We start from the raw sequence: 21,574 nt of genomic DNA, 5'->3' as shown, positions 1-21,574 counted from the left end.
TAACACATAAAAAAAGTAACGTATCTGGAATTGGAAAGCAGGGATTTGACTAAAGGCTCTACCAAGCCATGGCGAGGGCCACTTCCAATAAATTAGTGCCATCTTTGGTGGACTGACTCTTCTTCCCATCAGATGCTATAAAGTCAACTCTTTCACTTGACTGTGATTTCGGTGAAGCTTCAGTAGAGGAGCAGAGAGCGTAGCCTGGGTCTCTTAGTGCCATCAGAGAATTAATGGTCAAACACAGAAAGATGCTAGACATCTCCTAAAAAAGCACTCAGAATCCTCATGTCCCACTGATACCTACAGTGATATAAACTCTGTGTGCTCAGAAGTTTCTGGACTGATTCATTAAATCACATATGGCTGAATGAAGAATGCATCTTTTGAATTAACAAAGCAACCACACACAAACCATGTAGGGCTAAAATGCCTTCTCATATTTAATCTTAAAAAAAAGAAAGAAAAGGACCCTCTTTCCAAGTGAGTTAAAACATCACTGTGTGTACTGAGTATCTCATTAGTCTACATATAATACAAAGAATCAATTAGAGATTCAGAAATTCTTAAATGATCTTCAGGCTTTCAGGATTTTTTGGTGGTTATTTCTGTTGGGCTTTCATGGCAAGCCTCAAAGACTGAAGTAGTAAAAGAGCTTAAAACATAAAAACATAACTTAAAAAAGTTTTACACAAATATAATAAGAAACCCAAACCAAAGCAACTTTTTGGCACTAAAGCATATGTTCTGCCCCCTGCAGCTAAAAGTCACATACTGAGAGTGCATATTTTGTTAAGAATTCCTATTTTCAAGCATGGCTGGTGATTCTGGACAGTAACATTAAAGAAATCTCCAGTCTGGCAGTTCTCTCATCGCACATTTACTAAAGCATCCCCACTATCCAAACTCCCAGGATTTTGGGGACCTGATCTCATAGAATGAAAAAAAAAAAAAATTAAAAGGTTCCCAAGGTACCGTTTTGATTTGTTTTATAAGTTTTTTCCACCTAGCAATATAATTATTCCAATCCACTCCCTGGAAAACGTTGCAAATGCAAGAGCACTTTTCTCCTTTCCTGCAAACAGGGTGGAAATGAATCAGGCCACAGCCCACACAATACTTGCTAAAGGTAGTGTTCTCAGCAAAGAATTATTTGCAAGATGTAAGATCAGGAACAAACTGATAAACTCAAATTATTTCACTAACTTCACTTACTGAAAAGTGTTTGCCTGAAGATGTTCTGGAGTTAACATGAATAAAAGGCAGACTTCACTTTTTACTCTTCCATGTTTTACTGTGGTGTCCAAAGGGTTTATCTACTTACTATAAGTTACATTAGCTGCATGCATCCTTTTTTTTTTTCTTGTTAGCAAATTCACAAAACAACCCAGATTTCAAGCTGTTTGCTGTATGCATATATTCAATGAATTCATAAATGCATTGTTCCTAAACAGTAAGGGTTATTTGTTATTACCTGTGTGTGATCACCTCAGCAATGTTTGTTTTACTCCCTGACTAGGGACATTGTGGACATCTAAAAGAGTGACAAGGGATAGTATTTTCCTGGTTAACACCTCCTAACAGACTTTCTTTTGTTATTGTATGTCAGACCGGGGAGAACACTGTTATCAATAACTGTCAGTCCTCTATATTTTGACAAACATAATAGATAATGTCACCCAACATACCTGTCAGAAAGCAAAACTAAAACTTTACAATATAAAATAAAATTATACATTGCTTAAACAGCTTTATGTGATTGTATTGTACAGTGTTTATTTTATCTTTAAAAAAGACAGCAAGAATGTGTCAAACATCTGAAAGCAGCTCAAAAACTATGAGCCTGAGAATCTGTATCAACTGCATTTTCTGTTGCCTGGCTTTCTTTTTCTCTGCCCATTCATACAGTCATAGACAAGCAGGTATGACAGAGATGTTTCATGGTCCATGCACTAGCCCACATCAAGACCTGCTGCACCTACCCCCCTTCTGGCAAACATCTGTCTCCCTTGTCCTTAACCACCTCCTCCAGTGATAGAGAACCTGAAGGCAGTATCCTCCAGACATACCATTATGAAAGTTTCCCTTAGTGTCTAATCTAAACTTTTCCTCCTGTGATTTGATTTTATCCCTTTTTGTACTATTTACCAGGTGTGTAGAGAACAGACTTCCTTTCTCCTTTGCAGCACTCTTCCACACTCCCAACGATCTCCACCATGTTCTTCATTTCAGTCCTCTTTTTTAGGTTAAAACTTTTAATTTTTTTTCACCCTGTTTCTGAAGGCCACATTTCTAGATTTCTCATCACTTTTGCTGCTTTCTTTTGCAGGTTCTCTAGGTGGTTCTCCTCTTTAATAGCCATGCTGCCTACCATCATAAAGAGGATCCCAGCTGAAGCCTCACCAATAGTTTTGTAAGCTATAGGTTTATTTAGACATATTGCTGCAAAAGGTTTGTCTTTTCTGCAGCAGTGCATCATTGTTGACTTACTGCCTCTCTGCTGCTGCAAAGCAATTTATTCTCTGGGGGCAAAACCAAGCATTATTTGACTCCTGTGATTCTTTTTGTGCAGCTCCTGATAAATTCACCCCTGCACAAGCCTCACTCCTCTTCTTCAGGGTCCCATTTCTGTTCGGTCTGGATCAAAATCTGCTATTGCTGTGATCCCAGGACCATGTAGCACATGGTCCCTTTCAGCAGTCAGGAGCAGCAGTGCTTTCATGTCTCATGGCAGTTGATGGGAAGAAAAGCTTATCCTCAGGGAGGGACTGAAAAATTGTTTCTGCCAGTGTCAAGACATGAGCAGTACTGGTGCAGCACCACTTTCCTTTGCTTCTGAGTATATCCAGAAACAGAAATAAAGTCTTTAATTTCTCCTGTGAGTAACCAGAGAGTTAACCAACTCATTATGAATGCAGCTAAACTCTGGTGCTTGTGCCATGTGCTCCAGAAATTAACTGCTATGCAAGGGTCCCCAAAATGTCTTTCTAGTGGGCAAAGACATTGCTCTAATTCTGTTGGATTATTGCTGTTCATTGCCTTGTATTATCCATAGCAAATAGCTGAACCCAAACAGTCCCCAGATAATAATTCTGTAGCAAAGCAGGTACTCATATAGCAGAAACTTGGCTCAAAATTTCCTTGTAACTGGAATGTACTGAGAAAATAAGGAGGCATGAGGACATCTAGTCATAAATGGGTTTTGCACACCTGCCTCAGCAGTCTTTGCCTCCCATCTTTGATAGCTGGACCAGAAGACAGAATCTGATCCCACTTCTTTTTTTGTGGAGGGAAAGATGAAGAAGAACAGACCATTGCTGCAGAAAAATCATGTGCAGTTTTGCGGAAGTTTCTATCAATTCAGAAGATGCAACCAATGCCATAGTGACCTATACAACAAATACTTGTAATTTATTGTTTTTCAATCTATGAATCAACACAAGAAGACAGGGATGGTTAGAGCAGGTCAGAGAAAGTGTTACATGGTGGCTATATAGGCAAAATGCAGTCTATGTGAAACCTTAGAAAATATTTATTTTCAACCAACAGATGAGGTCTTTTGTGCTTGCAGAACATCTTTTACATGTCTCCTGCAGGAAATGTAGTTGGCAGGCTGTGAAGGGCCATCAGAACATGAGACACCTGCACAGCTAGAACCTGACATGTCAAAGGATTGGCCACAAACCCAAAGGGGTCACAGCCTTGGTTTCTTTACATATACCCATTTCCTGGAGAAAACCAAGGAGCCTGAGATGAAGACTGTATCACTAACTTGCTCAGCAGCTCACAAGTGACTTCTCACTCCTGTCCAGAACTCAAGGATCCACTCATGTCCATGCTCGGAGTCAGCTAAGACAATGTGCCATTTTTCTGATGCTCAAAAGCAAACTGTCTGTTCAATTTCCACTTAATACACTGTAATTTTGCCATGAATGAATATGTGTATGGTAAACCTTACAGTTATTGCCTGTAAGAAAAGGAAACCAACTCTGACCTTCTACAAAACTTGTATATGTCCTCATATATGTATATTTATATATATATACATATGCAGCAAGATTTTTAAGTGTCATTATTTATTGTAGTTGTTGTGTCAGTGGTGGCATTTTCTTAGTGGCTTTATTAACTCTAGTCATTAAGGCTTTATTATTCTTAGTTAATAAAGTAAGTATCTGAATTAAGTGAGGGCTCATCTATCTACCTGGCGTACCTATATCCCTGCTAATCTATCAGCTATCACAGTGCGCCACTACAATTTCCATGGAATCAGGTGGGCTGAATGCACTGAAGATTGTGAGACCTGGTGGTCCAGCTCCACAACACTCCCTGAGATAAAGGGGGGCACACAAGCAGCACAAGGCTTCTCTGCAATACCTGTGCTAATGCTGCTCATAATGATAAGCCATTACAGGCGCTATTCTGAGCAAACTGACAGAGAAGAATGATGCACTGCTGACAACAGTTGGACAGAAAGTAAAACAGAGGTACTTTCTACAGAGGGGAAAACCCAGAGCCAACATGCTGCCTCTACGCAGCAAGTATATATGAGTAGAGAGTATATAAGATGAGTAGATCAAAGTTTCCTTACATAAACACGAGGGATCAGCACAGGTTAGGAAAAGTTAAAATGCACTGAGAGGCCATTGGCTTAGAAATCTCCTAAAGGTTTTGAAGTTCATGGAAATGCATATTTTCTGGCTAACTATAGGATGTGTATGAACAAAAACACATGGGAAGCTAGGACACAGATTCTGCAAAAGCCCAGTTTTTGTGCCTCAGATTTTTGTTTCTTGCCTGTGCATGTATACACAAAATCTGAAAATAAAATTCATCCCATGTATCCCAACTAGAGACAGGTGACTCAGATGAACATGATGTTTCTGCCAACAGTGATCACAAAATTTTCTGGAAGATGCTCATCACAGAGGAAGGGAGCCTGAATGCTTTATTGCAAGTAAGCAACTGGAAGTTAATCCTAATAATTAAAAAATAGCACATGCACCACCACAGCAGTCCAACCCACTGCAGGTTATCCCTTCTGTACATAAGAGGAATTTGAGATGAGGCAGAAGCATGAGAGGACAATGATGACTGAAACTGATAAACTGATGCTCCCTGCTCAATGAGCACAGATAAAACTTGGAGGGCTGTAATCCACTGGAGTGATCTTGTCAAAACATGTGTTACTGAAGTTCTACACTTTTACCTTTGCACTTTGTTGTATGTAGCAGAGCAACATAATTAACTACCGGTAGGTAGTGTTTACGCTAGTTCTCAAAAGGTTAAGAAGCTGATTATAGCTAAAAATCAGCTTTGCCTGGGGCTTCAGTGGCTCTGTGAAATCAAATTAGACAAGCAGGGCACAGTGTCACATAACACAAACCATGGCACTTTCTTCTCTGTTTTGACCTTTTTCATTAGATGATCAATCCAGGTTTTATCTTATTCCAAACATTTTGAACAGATTAGCAACCAATAAACTCTGAGTGATAAGCCAGGCATTCATCCGCATTTTCTTGAGTGACTCAGTGACACCACATTCAAGAAGTTCCACAGGAACAATGTCAATTTTGCTTTCCCCGCAAAGAACCTCTTGAATTAAGTATTATTTTTTTGGGGAGGAGGATGGAAAAGGTTTCAAAGGTGAATGGCAATGACTTCAAATGCCAGAACATCGTTAGCTTCTGTCTCAGTCATTTTATCATTTTGATTTCAGAGTTGCAGAACAGCAAACAGACAACTTCATAAACATGGCAGAAAACACATTTGCATTTTTAAAAAATCCATGGGTAACCCAGTCAGCAGAGTTGTGGCTCACTATCTCTGTGCAGCTGCACAGGTCTTTGAAGTCAAGCAAGGTGAACACTATAATGGAGATGTTTAAGGAGGTTTTAATAATGTAGACAGAGGAGCAAGCCAGCCTGACATCAGAAGAACACTCTCCACACCACCATATTGTAACTAAATTTAAATGCAGGCTGCAGCATTAGTTGCTTCCATAATCTTGCCATCTCTGAACATAAAGGGAACAAAAGATTAAACAGGCAAAGGATATATAAAGAAAAGGAATGGGAAATTTAGACAAAAACCTGCAAGCTAAGAAACTCGCTATGCCTTCTGGAATTTTCTGCACTTATTTAAGAAAGATTTGTTGAATCTTTATATAGTTGATCTTTAAGTTCAACTTCAGCTCTGCTTTTGTTTGTACAGTACCTAACTTATACAGCCTTCATGTTATGCAAATGAGTAAACATGTGAAACAATAGCTTCTGCAGACAATTTGAGTGTATTTATTTACAGACAATAAAATCCAAACTTGTATTTTAATTGATTAAGTCATAAATGAAAAGTTACAGAGATCAAGTAGATTTGTATGTGGTTAGCCTGCCCTGCCATAGATCACACTTTTAGGCTGCAAGCTGTGCAAAAAAATCAATATACCAAGTTTAACATAAGGGTAGGAAACATGATGTCCTTGTATATTTTCAGTGAACTTCAAATGGCTGTTACTAGTCTGCACAGTTTCTCTGAGAGAAATGCACTCTTTAAGAAGAGAAAAAACCCTATCACACTGTTATGACCCAACCCAGAAGGCAAGGGCAACCCAGGTTCTTGTTAACAGATCCCTTGGGGTAGATTAGAGTGAAATGACACTGACTGGTAGGTCAGTGTATAAATACATACATATGTAGCTTTTATTTCAGAATAATTTGGTTGCAATGGAAAGCAGGTATGTAGTTGTTTTGGTTATTATTATCTATAGTAATATGGCAACATAAGAGCATAAAAATAATACTTCAGAAAATATAAAAGCAAAAGAAAGAAAGAGGAAAAAAATGAGTAGAAAGATATCACTGCCTATGGATCCAGCAGTGAGACTTGATTGTATGTCTTTTGCTCAAAACAATGGTCATTGTCTTGATCCATCAGGGTGGGGGGAAAGCCCGCAAAACACAAAGTTCAATGCGTTAATATACATTTAGATTTAGGTGGAATGACCAGGTACCTCCCCTGGGGGTCAGGAGTTTTATGCTCTCTGATGTAATAACGTGGATCACGGGCAGTCCTCTGGTGGGAGGTCCCAGAAAGGAGTCTGGGGGCACTTAAAGGGTTTTTCATGGTTTATGACACCTTCTAAGACATGACAGCTGCCTCTCATGCCATGACATCCCCTCTCATGGGCCAGTTATGCCCCATCAGAAAGGATGAATACCTTCAGGCCTACATGTGTGAATGTCCCATGTGTGAATGTAAATGTTCCAACACCTTCCAAGGGTGGGGGGAGTGTGGGAGGCGTTTCATAACTGACCCAATTGTGAAAGGGAGGATACTGTCCCGCCTCTGCATAGTCTGCTTCTTGGTCTTCTCCTTTTTCTGGCTAAAAACCCAGCACACAAAAAACTCTCTTGCTACCCCTTGAGGGGTGCAAACCTGGCCTCAGCAAAGCATCCTGCTGCTTTCACAAATGGCAGACTGTTTTGAGTCATTAACCACTAATATTCCAGTCTCTCACACACATATATAAATGCATTGGTAGAGTCATACCTTAGTCTATAATAACGATTTATTTCAAATAATCTGACATTTTGACTGCATCATCAACCAGCTAGGAAGCTCCCATCTACCACTTTATGTGTTTAAGGCAGAGGCATGTTTTTCAGAGAGAATATACACTAGCCATACATATTATAAATTTAACAGTAAGTCCCTGTACATCTTTTTTCCATGTCAACTATTTAGAAGATAACACTCTTCTTGTCAATTGACTCTGCTACACAATCACTCAATAATTTACACCCAGTGGCAATCACCATCCAGGCAAAACAGTTTATTGTCTTCCTATTTCTGTACTGAAATCTTTCACATGTTTGATACAGAAGTGTAATTTGTGTGTGTAGGTGAGAATAAGACAACCCCTTGACAGGAGAGGGTAGCCACAAACAGCAGGTCAGTACCACGTGGGGCCATTTCTTCTGTCCCAGCTTGGCTGGGAGAAGACACCAGCACACACTCTGCTTCCAAAATCCCTCCTTGTAAAGAGAAGAAACAAACGCAAAAAAAAAAATCTACTTTAAACACTTGCAGAGGCATTTTCAAAATATATGACTATGCAAGGAAACAGAGAAATTCTCCTCAATGTATGATCAGCTCTTCCAATAGTACCTGGGAGTCTGAACTGACAGGTAGCTGAACATGAGCCAGCAGTGTGCCCAGGTGGCCAAGAAGGCCAATGGCATCCTGGCCTGGATCAGGAACAGTGTGGCCAGCAGGACCAGGGAAGGTATTCTGCCCCTTTACTCAGCACTGGTGAGGCCAAACCTTGAGTATTGTGTCCAGTTCTGGGCCCCTCAGTTCAGGAAGGACATTGAGGTGCTGGAGCGGGTCCAGAGAAGAGCAACCAGGCTGGTGAAGGGACTTGAACACAAGTGCTATGAGGAGAGGCTGAGGGAGCTGGGGTTGTTTAGTCTGGAGAAGAAAAGGCTGAGGGGAGACCTCATCACTCTCTACAACTCCCTGAGAGGAGGTTGTAGCCAGGTGGGGGTCGGTCTCTTCTCCAAGGCAACTATCAGTAAGACAAGAGGGCACGGGCTTAAGCTCTGCCAAGAGAGGTTTAGGTTGGATATTAGGAAGAAATTTTTTACAGAGAGAGTAATCAGACACTGGAATGGGTTGCCCAGAGATTCACCACCCCTGGAGGTTTTTAAGATGAGACTGGATGTGGTACTTAGTGCAGTGGTCTAGTAATCATGGCGGTGTTGGATCAAGGGTTGGACTTGATGATCTCAGAGGTCTTTTCCAACCCAGTTGATTCTATGATTCAGTGGTAATTTCTCTTCATTGCAATGAGCATCTGTAAATGGATTAATGGCAGTTAGCTCTAGAGAGCATGACATCAATCTGTACCAAATATATAAACTCTTATATAAAATACACTGAAAGACCACACTTGTTCCTAACTTTCTATTAATTTGTCCTTTGCAAGACAATCTTATTTAGAGATTAATGTACCATTTAAAAAACCCTAGGCATAAAACTCCCAAACAAAAAATAATAATGTATAAATTTAAAGTGTTGAACAATATTAATTCCACAAGAAGTTATCACTTTAGTAGATTTTAGCCTTCTTATATCAGTTTAGAGACCGTAGCACAGCCCTATGCTGCACAGATTGAGTTGTTTCAGGAACACTCAAAATATAAAATATACAAAATTTACCTCCAAGGTCTCTATAACTAATACAAAAGAATCAATAAATGGTGACCATTGTCCCATACTGGCACACCGATTGGAGATGCATGAGCAGGTATCTCTTCAGATCAGAGGATGTGGACTGTCCCAGTCAAACGGGGATGGGATCTAATTTCATTATATATATCGTATATGTGAAGATATACTGGAGTCCCAAGGCACCACTACTTGTGCCAAGCTACTGGTAACATCTGGACCTCAATAACAGCCTACACAGCTTGCACATATTGTTCAGGGGCTGTTACTCAGGGGTAACACTCCCTCAGGGAACTTCCCCAAAGCAGACAGCTTTGTTAGAGTCAGCCAAATGACAGTGTGCATATGTAAATCACTGTTGAGTTTGTACTAAATCTTTAATGTCTTAATGCCTTCATTTGCCTTTTTCCCCTGACTTTGACATCACTTCAGTGTGAACAGCTATATTTAATTTACAAGTTTTTCTGGCTTCTTTTTTTTCCTTCCTTCCCTCCCCAAAATCAAAAGGCAGGAAGTAGATGGGTGTAACTTAAAGAGTCAGCTGAGATGAGCTGCTGGTAGGGTGAAGTGGTAGGTTTTAGTAATAGCTGGAAGCCGTAAGTGGTTCTAAGCTTTGAAGTCAGTGCAGCTTTGATGTGCTACTCCCATAGTTAATCACAAGACAGTCTTGAAAGAAAAACATTTCCCAAATACTATCCAAGTGTTGTTGCTTGTGAAATCCTTGTATAATCTTTTTTTCCCCTGTTGAACTTTAAATCTACCACTGGGCTTCTCTCACTCCCTCTCAGTCACTCTTAGTCTCTTTTAAAGTGTTTTAATTGGTTAAAAGGATAATTAAACCCATGCTCGGTTTCAGGGAGGCAAGTAGCTTGTTGCATGTTATTTTGCTTTACTGAAATGTTTTCGAGCATTTTGCTCCCCAGATCTACAGTGATCAGTCAATCACCATGAGGGACTGCAGAGTGAGATGCAGAGAGAGGCTGGAAGCCAGAGAAGCCTACCTGCTGGTGCACCCAGAGGGGTCTGCTTGCCTCCCCTTCATGGGAACAGCCACAGTTCTTCTATGTCAAAGCATCCATGAGTTGAGTAGGAGGAAACTCCCCTCCTCTGCTCTGTCCATTGCTTTGGGATGGACACCATCAAGGAGAAGTGACTGCCTGATGCCTGGGAAAGAGGCTTCACTATTGAAATTCTCCCATGTACATTGGGATAGACAGGACAGGTGCAATGCTGAGTTCAAGAGGAAAAAAAGACCAAATCCAACAGGAACAAGGAATTTTTCTTGATGGGTTCTCCCATACTGAAACACTACAGAAGAATATCAACTGATTTTTCCCACAATACAAACTGTCATTGATTTGCACTTAACCAATATGAGCTTTCATATGTAGTGAAAATATAAATAAAACTATCCTTGGACAGTTAGGTTTAAGAAAGCAATTCATAAAAGCCTGATCTTTTGAAAATGTTTGCACAATACCCAATTTATTTTAATACCTAGATTTTAAACCTAAGCCTAATCTACAAGTGTCATCTACAAACCACATGCTGAAGCATATCAAAACAATAATTTTCAACGAGTCTTAAGCTAAGGAGGGCAAGAAGACTAAAATGGTTTAAACCAATCTTTATTACACATCAGAAACCTGTTTACTCAGGCACACATACCTGAATGGAAAAGGGAGGTACCCATCCCTGCCCATGGTAAGTGGTCCCTGCCAACCCAAAACACTTCATGAGCTTATCATTTTATGATAAGACATGCCTGTCTAAATGGACAGAAATAAAGAAAATGACACAACCAATAAATTACAGGAGAGCAACATGTCAAGGTTAGAGGTAACTGAAGATTTCAGCAAATCTCAGAAGATACAGCAACAGATTAAGTGAGGGGATAGACTACCCTCCAACCATAGCCTGTTAAGACCTTTAAAGTCTGGTGATAACTTCTATCCTGCTCTTTCATATTAATTGTTAGTTACGCCAATTACAGTCTAATAGTGCACTCAAGCCACACTTTGCAGACACACAGAGCAAAAGTGAAATGTGAAATGGCCAAATACTGCCCCGTACATCGTGAGTGCTCACAACTGTGAGCAGTGTTTGCATCATCCTGTACATCTGCACCATCATTTTTGAAGATGCAGAACATAGTTGACATCTTGCATATTGTACAGGTGTTACTGTACATATAAGCTAAATATGCCAAAGCCCAAAGTCAGGTTTGTCTAAGTGAGCTCTGAAAACAATGTTGAAACAAACAAATTCGGTTCCAAAAGTTGTTTTAATGTGCACTGGAATAATGATAACCAAAGTAAAGCTGTAAACTGCAACCCTTCATAAATACTGCATATCTAGCACAGAAATCAAAGAAGTAACTTGTTGTTGCTGCTAGTGAACTTGAGTGAGGGAGTGTGGGATTAGATCTGGAGTCTATTTGCATTAATTTTGCATCAATATCCATATTAATTCTAACACAATATTGTATCAAATTTGGGGACAGCTCTCAGCTCAACAGTCTCTCTGGCAAATGAGATATCATTTATAAAGCTTCAGTAAATCATTTATTAGCATTAAACAAAGTCAGGCATGAAATCAGAGGACAAGTTTAGAAAAAGAGATGCAGTGCAGAAAAATCATAACAGAATTAACAAAATGTGTAACAGAAGAGCCTGTGTATGGAAAGACTAACTATTCAAAATCAATTTCTATTTCATTATTTCTATGAAGAATACTTTTTACATATCTGATAAAAGTTTTGGATAATGATAAATCAATCCACGTGGGACTGATAGTAGGTCTATTACTGAGACAACATTACTCATTTGTGGGTATAAACAAAAAGCTATGAATACATTGCTAAAACCATACAAATAAAAGTGTAGTTCCAGTGAAGATACAAATCAGCATAAAACAGGACTCACTGTATCATGTATCAGAGCTTTTCTGAAGCAAAATGAGACAATCTGACAGCAAGTGATATAAATGCTTATACTTCTATTTCATCTGAAATTTCTAAAACTTTAATAAAACATTAGCTTTATGATCAACATACAAGACAACAGAAAAAGTCCTCACTTCTCTGTTGAGCCCTGAGCATCTCTGGAACAAAGACACAAGAGATAAGGGAAACTGATCTTCCCAAGCTTATGTGAGTGCATCTTCTATTGACATCATGCAACATCAGGGATTCCCCAGTGATATCTGTTTTCCAGTTCACCCATTTTCCCAAGGCTGGGTATACTAGTACTAATGATCAGTTTGCATTTAACCTCCTTGCTTAAAGCATACTCTTGCTTAGTTGGTTCAATGAGGGCAACTTGTTGCATTTGCCTGGTAAGGAAGCCCACCACATATTGGTGCCATCTGCACCAGATGTTTGTGGTTTCTCTTCATTTTGTTGTCACCCAGAGATGACAGAATATGACAAACAATGGCTCCCCTTTGATCTGTCACTGACTCCTCCTCTCCTTAGTGTACAAAAAATCCTACTGTTAGCTTAAGTGAACATCTTCCCTCTCCACCTGTGAGGCTGCTCCATCCATAATCTACTTTTTTAAAACATGCATTTACAAGGCACTGGCAAAAATAATCAACTAGGACAGACCAACTGATTAAAGTCATGGAAACCAGCAATGCTGTGATCCCACAGCCTGTAAGCAATGAATGCTGTTCCTTAAATAAACAGGTGGAGATCACTCTTTTTTAGAATGGATAGGGAAAGGAGAGCCTTCACTATAAGACAGCAACAGTGGTTAGGCCACTTGACATTAGAAGAAACAAACAAATTTAGTTCCCCTGTCAGCGGGTGGGGTCTCCAGCCAGCACCTCAAAGGAAGCTGACCAACTGCCAGTGCAGGGTTCCTCTTGTGCTCTTTCAGTTCCCCATCCCCTAAGGTTGCACTCACTCCTTCAGACAGGCAGGTAGATTTTATGGGAAACTGACGCTTTTCTGGAGGACAGAAAATGCGTGCTTCAAGAGTAAGGAGAAAATAATATCAGACAGGGCATGACACAAATGTTTAGTAAGTTTCATACAGTGCTATTAACAGAAGAAAAAAAGAACAGTCTTGAAAAATTGTCATTAGTTCACAGTCAGCATTTGGTTTAAAATAGCAGTCTGCTGGGGCACAAGGACTGAAGACAGATCCACCAAAATCATTGGAAATCTTCAGTGGCAGCTGAATGAGGTGCCCACAAGGAATCTTCAAGTTTCATAGCTGTGCTGAATTTGCAAGGTGCATCTAAGTTCTACTTTTTGAAAGTTCTACATTGAAATTGTCAAATTCATAAAAATCCAGAGCACTCCTGAAACAAACCAAATCCCATTGCACAATGACACACATCAGTGTCCAGCACAGTACTGCTGGAACTGTACTTTAGCCATTATCTTACAAATGTTTGATCTGATGGAATTTTACAGGAGATTTCCTCTGTGGAAAAGGGAACAGATTTCACCAAATGGAACCAGTTGCATAAACAGATGTCTAGAACTCTGCCTCCAAATTAAAAAAATAGCAAATATTTAATGTATTTACTCAGAGTAATGTTGACTCCTTGAAGTTCTCCTAGAATCAAAAAGTGATGCCTGCTCTGGAGGCACAAGTGTCTTGAGATATATTTATGTTCCCATTTGTTTGTGCTGCATGTGCAGCTGCACTGGAAAAATCCACTTGCAGCAGCTATGGCATGCACACCTTTAGGCAGTGTTGGGATGCTCCCTTCCATGCCAAGCATGACTATTCAAGTACACAGAAGAAAGCCTTCCAGTTTAACATCCAGTTCAGGACATAGTTTAAACTCTGACATAACAGCACTGATCATCTGGAGCCAGTGATAGTAATAAAATATGACCTGCCTTGCTGGGCAGGGCAAAGTCAGAGTTAAGGTCTGCCCTCACACACCTGTGTAACTGTCTGTTGGACTCAAATGGATCCTCCCATAAGTATTTAAGAATCAAAAACTGGTCTTCCGATTTCAAATACATGTAGGTTTTATTTATATGTATTAAAAACTCTATGTATGGATATTATATTTTATAACATATATAATTTCAAACTATATATTAACATAAAAATCTCAGATAAAGTGATAAGAACTTTTACACACAATGCCTAATTTGCACAAATCTTGTTCTTAAAAAAAGTGATAGGCACTTACCAGTGTTTGTTCTAAAGTACATGACATTTGCCCTCAAACTGACTATTGTATCACAACAGTAATAATGAACATAATCTAAAATGGTTTACTCTATTAACCATATGGATTGTTTCTCTGTTAAGCTGTTGTAGGTATGCTTTGCAAACCTATCTAAAATAAAAGGATTAATCTGGGGGGAACTGCGTTTCACATAAAAATTGGAATATACTTTAGAAAATGCTACTTATTAAATGTGGCTCACTGAATTAAAATGTTTATTGGAATACATAAGTATACATAATACTAGGATACATATTATAAACAATTATTTCATAGGATATGATTTTCATGTTGTAAGGTAAGAATACAATGTGTCTGCTTAAATTAGCCTTATCCTTAACACTACCGGTGTAAATAATCTGCATCTGGATTCTTAGCACTCATTTGCTTTTGCTTTTAATAACTATATAACAATCACAATGCATTTAAAACAAATCAGTTAACTGTCCCTGTACATTAACATGACAAGATTATTTGCTGATGCAGGTTAGCAGAAAATGATAAGTACTCTCCACAGAAAATTGGGCCTCCCAAATGTTCCTTGATAGGAGAAAGTTTAAAGTGCAAATATACTGTGAAAAGGGCCTCTAAAAATGGTATCATGAAGGTCCATGTTTTTCATGTTTTGGTTATCTCACAGGTTGGTAAACTAATCTTCTCAGCTGACAGCTAGCTGGATCAGCCAGAAAACTGTTAAATTAGCAGCTTGAGGGCAGGGTGCTAAGAAGGCAAATATGATATAAATTTAATCTCCATGTGTTGCAAATAAATTTATGTGGCAAATAAAAAGAAAAGGAATGTTAAAATCAATGCTATGCCACAGCTAGTTCTTCCAGTTCTTGTTTGTTGTCCAGCATTGCCATGAGGCCCAATTTCATAAAACTGGCATTACTGAAGGCTGTTCAAATAATTTGTATGCCTGGAGTACTAAAATGTCTACTTATAACCTATTTAGAGTGATTCAAGTGCATAAAAGTGGTAATGATGTGGTGCTCTTTTATTAACCACCATTACTTATTTCAACAATACTGACAAATCTTATCTTAAGTCTATGGTGCCTGTGAATTAGCACACTAAAAAAAGCCCAGAAGAAGATGCTGGTGAGGAGTTTGGTGACAGACAACCTTGGCAAACCAGTGAATAGCTCAGTATATCCCTAGGCACACCTCTGCAATATGCTGAGAGTTTCATCACCCTGAAAGGTATCAGTTCAAGAGATGGATATTGGTGATCGCAAATATTAAGGGTTTCTAGAAACTGTGAACACTGCTCATAGACAAAAAGGTATAATACTTTCCATGACTTTACCATTTTGGCCAGTGCTGTGGTGGATAAAGACAAGTGGCTGGCTGCCTGGGGCCAGTGAACCAGACCTAATGACATTGGTGCAACTTAATAGAAAGAAGCATCCGCTGGCAACACACCGACTTGGAGCTTCAAAAAGGGTATTTTTATTTCAAAGTAGGAAAAAGATTGGTAAATTTAATTAAAATCTGATATTTAAGCATAAATGAATGAATGGTAGTTTTAAAAAGTTTACTGGATGACAAAAAAAAAACACCCAGGAGTGTTAGTCCTCCTGGTTCAAGAAAAATAGAAAAAAGTGAAAATAGCTTATTATCAGCTAAATATGATAAGGAAAGCTAAAGGTATCTGAGTATAAACAATGTATGGCTGGCATAACAAAGAACTCTGTTCTACGTGCAAGCAACAAATGAAATCCATAGCAAAAATGTGTTAGTTTTCAGATGGAGCTGGTGAAACTATAAATAACAATGCAGAAGAAAGTATGAAATTATTCAACAGATGTTTCTGTTCCCCATTTGAAAAAAAAAAAAGAAGTGAAGTGTTTGATGAAGTACATTCTTTTTGCTGCTTATGAATATCTCCTCTGGGATAAATCTTTCTAAATTTGCTAGGCATGCAGAGTCTGACCTAAGATTAAAAAGTGATCAATCAGCTAACTGGCTACTAATGTTCATTTAAAGTAATGCTTAAAACAATAGGAATGGTACAGAAGATGGGAAAATCCTAATGCAAAATTTCAGAGAAAACTATTTCCATGGATACCCTGACATAAATCTCAAGAAAAACAAATGAAAAATGGATATATAGGTTCATAGATTCCTACCCTATAGGTATGGAGGGCATGAAGAACAAGGTCTCTTTTTTGGGAGTGACTGTTGCTTACACAACTGTTCCTGAATGTGTATGCTTGCACCAAGGAAGACATGGGTAAATAAACAGGAAGTTTTGAAGAGACTTCCCAGGCAGACTGTGTCATCACACAACACAAAGGAAAGAACCAAGGAAATAGGCACCTGTTAGGAAGTGATGTAAGAACATTTGCTCCTGCTCTGGGCTGGGGGATGAAGGTGATGCATACTAGCAATCCCTTTCAGACCCACAACGCTGTGATATTGGAGTCTATTAGTGAAGAACAAAGGTTCAAAAATGTAATTTATTCAAGTCAATGCAACATACTGGAAAACAACAACTCTAGAAATGTTTATTCATGAAAAAGGGTTAAAAGTCAATATTATTCAATACTTCCAAGACCTTGCAGACTAAGTAGTCTGCAAAGGCAACTATCATGGAGAGACCACTATTGAACAGAGATGTTATTGCTGGATTGTCCTATGGCTATTCAACCACACAGGAAATATATATATCAATTCACTGGTGGTAAAGGTTCTGTAAACATGAAGATGGACATGATGGTTATTAACAGGAAAGGTACCAGTCTTTTTTTTCTTTTTTTTTGTGTTAATGTTTGTTAGGTTTATTAAAAAAAACCACAACTACCTGAAATGTTTCATAACACTAATTTTAAACCAAGATGAAGAGAAGCAATTCTAGAAAGGGCAAGTTCCTCCTAAACGGATTGTCTGTAGTATGGTGATAAAGCAGCCAAATGTAACAGTTGCCTAATGAAATGGGAAAAAATCAAGTCACAAAGATTTGAAGTCTGTGTATTATATCAGTGAGTTGTAGACAAGTCCATCTCAAAGAAAAGACATTAAAAGACTGGAGATATAAAAACGTATAAAAGCATTTGAAACCTGGAGAAATTAACTTGCAGTGAGACTTAAAGAACTCAATCTATTATTTTTCTTAAGAGAAAATGGAATGTTGACTCCATTCCAGTATGGAATACGTAGAGAGAAAAAGTAAATGTACTAAATGGCTCTTTTAGTATAAAAAGGCACAAGAAGAACTAACGGTTGGAACCTGAAACCACACAAAGCCAAACCAGGAATGAGCCACTTCTCTTAATATTTTGACAGATTACAAAAGGAAGGGAGCAACGGATTCCCCATCTCTTGAATCCTTCCAGGCAAGGCTGAATGACTTACTAGAAGACACATTTTCACCAAATGCAAGTTTTAAAATTTAGCATAACATCTGGTCAAAAATTAAAGACCTATATATAAAAGTGATATAAATGTCCTTCCCCGTGTAAACTATATACACCTGTGAAAAAATAAAAGTTCCTACTGAAAGTGAACCTTTAAAAAAAAATCTACCAAATCTAAATCCAAATCTGAATCTGGATTCTAACAGAAAATGAAAAATGAAATATGAAACATCTTTTGGATCTTATATCAATGCAAATAAAAATTTTGCTATTGAATTTTGGATGATATCTCTCAGTGAATACCTCATTACAACTGTTTCAGTGGTTGACAACACTTCTAGCGAAGACATTTCCCGTAATATTCAACCTAAACCTTCTCTGGTGCAACCTCCTCTGAGCCTCCTCTCCTCGAGCCTGAATACCCCCAGCTCCCTCAGTCACTCCTCATAAGATTTGTGTTCTAAACCCTTTGCCAGCTTTGTTGCTCCTCTTGGTCTAGTTTGTCTCTTTCAAAAGACAAAACTAATGCAGACTGAACTAACACCAGACTGGCTTTTGTAGCAATAATGTAACTGTACTCCTTAGAATGTCAGTCTAAACTATTTCTTAGAAATGTGCAGTAAAGATGCATCTACCTTTCAAAACATGAATGTGTTCTCTATTTGTCGTACTGCCACTGTGCCTTTAAGCACTGTTAGGAGTCAAGGCATAAGTATTTTAACATCACAACAATGCAGAAGGCTGGTTAAGCAACAATTTTTCTGGTATCTCGCATCTACATGGGCTGAGAAGGTCAAACACAGAACAAAAAGTTCTTGAGCTCAAGAGTTTGCAGTCATACATTGGAGTAAGACCTGTCAACATGCAGACAGATATGGATATATACAGCACTAATGAGATAGCATTAAGTAGTATCAGAAGCAACAGTCATAGTAGTTTAATAGTTGTCAAACACTTTGTAGGAAATATCTGACTGTAATAATTTACATTATTCATTATTACCACAATCAAAGACAGCCTCAGAGACTATGAGAAAACAACTCTAACTAGTTCACTCTACTCTAAAAAACGCAATGATAAATACATATGTTTGAATACAAGAATACAAGAATAATTTTTGATGGAACTGTTTCTTTAGTATCAGTACTGTCTCAAACACATGTTGAACAGTAAATGAATGTTACTGAACTCTCTGGCACGAGAAACATCTGATAATCAATTTGAATGCTTTCAAATTCACATTTTCATATTTACTTTTGAGACTCTGGCACTCTGGAACAGAATTTGCGATATTGTTCAACAGGTCTCTATAGGCTTTGTCCTTTCCAAAGCACTGTAGTGCTAAGCTACTCAAAACACAACACAGAAGCTCATATCCAGCTGGATTTACACATGACATGAAAAGCTGTCTGCACCATTTGAGACTGAGCAGGAGAGTAAAGGCAGAGCTCCTTTGAAACATCAGGAGTAGAGAAAAAGCTACTTACTTCCATGCTAAGAACACACAAGTTAAAGCTGGACTTAGTGCATCAACTGCCAGACCTTGGCTAAGACAGGCTGATGCTTCAAGGTTACTATAATTATTTCCAGTTTCCGGCAGACAAAGTACAACAGCAGAAATGAAAGTGCAGGACTAATGCTGGAAGCAGGTAAAGATGCTGACATGGGCAATGAAGCAACTCTCACACTGCAGATTCCCGCACTCCTCCACTTCTGCTATTAATGTTGCAAATACCTTAAAACAAATTAACATGCAGCTAAACACAGGAGCCTGCCACCTTGAGAAAACCTTCAGTATTTAATCTTTTCTCCTGAAATACAAAGCTTTTATTGACAGAACTACATGCACATGAAGACATAAAATGCAAAGTGGTTTACAGTAAACACTGATTACTGTAATCTTAATCTCCATGAATCACTAGTGAATGCAGAAATAACATTTTTAACAAAATGGACAAATTGTTTAATCTGCCTTATTGTAAAAAGTGTGTAGTTTTGTACTTATTTGTTATATTCCTGGAGTTGTTGGACACTTACTCCTCGTCACAAAACGCTAATATCAGAAAACTGCCCATATTAGTCTTTATCAAATTGATTATAGACTGAAAATACAGAGAAGTATTCATAAACTGGGTTAAGAGTATGAGCCACATATTGTCTTCACATTTAATACAGTTAATGGTTGTTTCTGCCTTGTTTGTTATGAGCAAGATGGTGCAAATACAGATAAGTATTTATATATGTACAGCATGAGTACATCTGCAGGTAGACCAGGCTTTTCTATAGAAATACACAACTGAACTCTTAAAACAGCAAGCAGGAGTCACCTATTAGGCAAAGCCAGCAGAAGAATACCACCTCCATAATCTAATAGGTAATTCATGGTTTCCTTGGTATCAACACAAACTTTGCAACAAGGGCTCTACCTCATGAGTCAGTGCACTTGCGTGTGGGGCCACAGGCTGCATACCTGCTCTTCCAGTTAAAGGCGTGCTGTTCAACTGATGTGCTCCATTTCTCGGATCAGTGCCTCTAACAGTCCATAGCAATTTTACTTACATTTACTGTAGCCCCATGGAAGTATTATTTATGCTATTCTATTACTTAGCACAAAGCAGCAGTTTCAAAGGGACTGTTTAGTACCTGTTTGGTACTAAACTTGTTTGGTTTAGACTGTTTGGTACAAGAATAGTACCATATTCTTGATATAAAGCAAGCAATGCCAAGAACTCAAACCCAGCAGGCAACATGCTTTTCTTTGTTTTTCAGTGACCACTGAATAATCTCATTTTTCATTTGTTTTGAACCACAAGTTTCGTATGCGCACACAGAGAAAGCTCTAAAACAAACTCCCAAGCCCTAAAGTACATACTGTGTGCTCAACACACACGAAGTGCTTTTGGCTGTGTTTTTACCAAGAGGCTTAATGGATGATAACCCTGCTCTTTGCTGGGACAAACTTTGTCAGAAACAACCACCAGGCCCTCTTCCCCTTTTCCAGGCAAAAGGATTTGAAAAGGCAAAGCAAGAAAACAATTTGCTTTCCACAATATGAAGGACCTCCTTCACACACAAAGTGACTGTCTTACCTGAGCCTGGACAACTACCACTATCTTCACTCCACACTCACTCATGTACGGTTACACACACACGATCATAGCAGGACTCTGCACAGTCTTTTGGAACTTTGGCAAGTATACCAGCAAAAACTCCACAACCTTACATGAATATTAATTACCATTACCATGGTTTCTTTACTGACGTGAAGTGGACCTTGGAGAAGGCTGGACATAGTGCTGGACTACTGTCTCCAGGTGGCCTGGTTTGAACAAAAGCTCGGCCAGGTGACTCCCTTCATTCCTCAACCATTCTGTTACGTCTTTTTTTCCCTTTTATATATTTATGTGTAACCCCCCCCAAACTCTGCAGTACTCTGCTAAAAATTATATTAATGATATTTTCTGAATTCAAAGTAAATTGTGCTTTGTTTATCTAAATAAAATCAAATGTTTGATATACCATACAGAGTCAAGCTTAATGTTTGGTACCAGGAAATACTATCTGAAGACTCACTTAAGAGCACTACTGGCAAGGTCATACCTGTCCTCTAAAACTAAGTTTGTTTTAATTCTACCAGCTCAAGGCTACTTTATTCAGCTATTTGAGTTAATTCTTGCACTTTTTTCCTTATTACACACACATATATTCAAGTCTAGGCTCTTCTGCAAATAAAACTTTTCTCGATTACTGTCAGTGTTTCCCTTCCATTGTGTAATCTTGTTTGTCTTTTGA

At 38.6% G+C, this 21,574-nt stretch overlaps 1 protein-coding gene across 8 annotated transcripts in view; it reads right to left on the bottom strand.

The window, feature by feature from the left end:
- The window catches only part of FAM172A (family with sequence similarity 172 member A), a 262,527-nt gene that overhangs the window by 45,376 nt on the left and 195,577 nt on the right, over nt 1–21,574 (bottom strand). The window lies entirely within an intron of this gene.

Source organism: Myiozetetes cayanensis, unplaced genomic scaffold, assembly GCF_022539395.1.
Source record: "Myiozetetes cayanensis isolate MyiCay16 unplaced genomic scaffold, myiCay2020 scf4, whole genome shotgun sequence".
NCBI lineage: Eukaryota > Metazoa > Chordata > Aves > Passeriformes > Tyrannidae > Myiozetetes > Myiozetetes cayanensis.
This window is presented reverse-complemented; position numbering and strand designations above follow the sequence as displayed.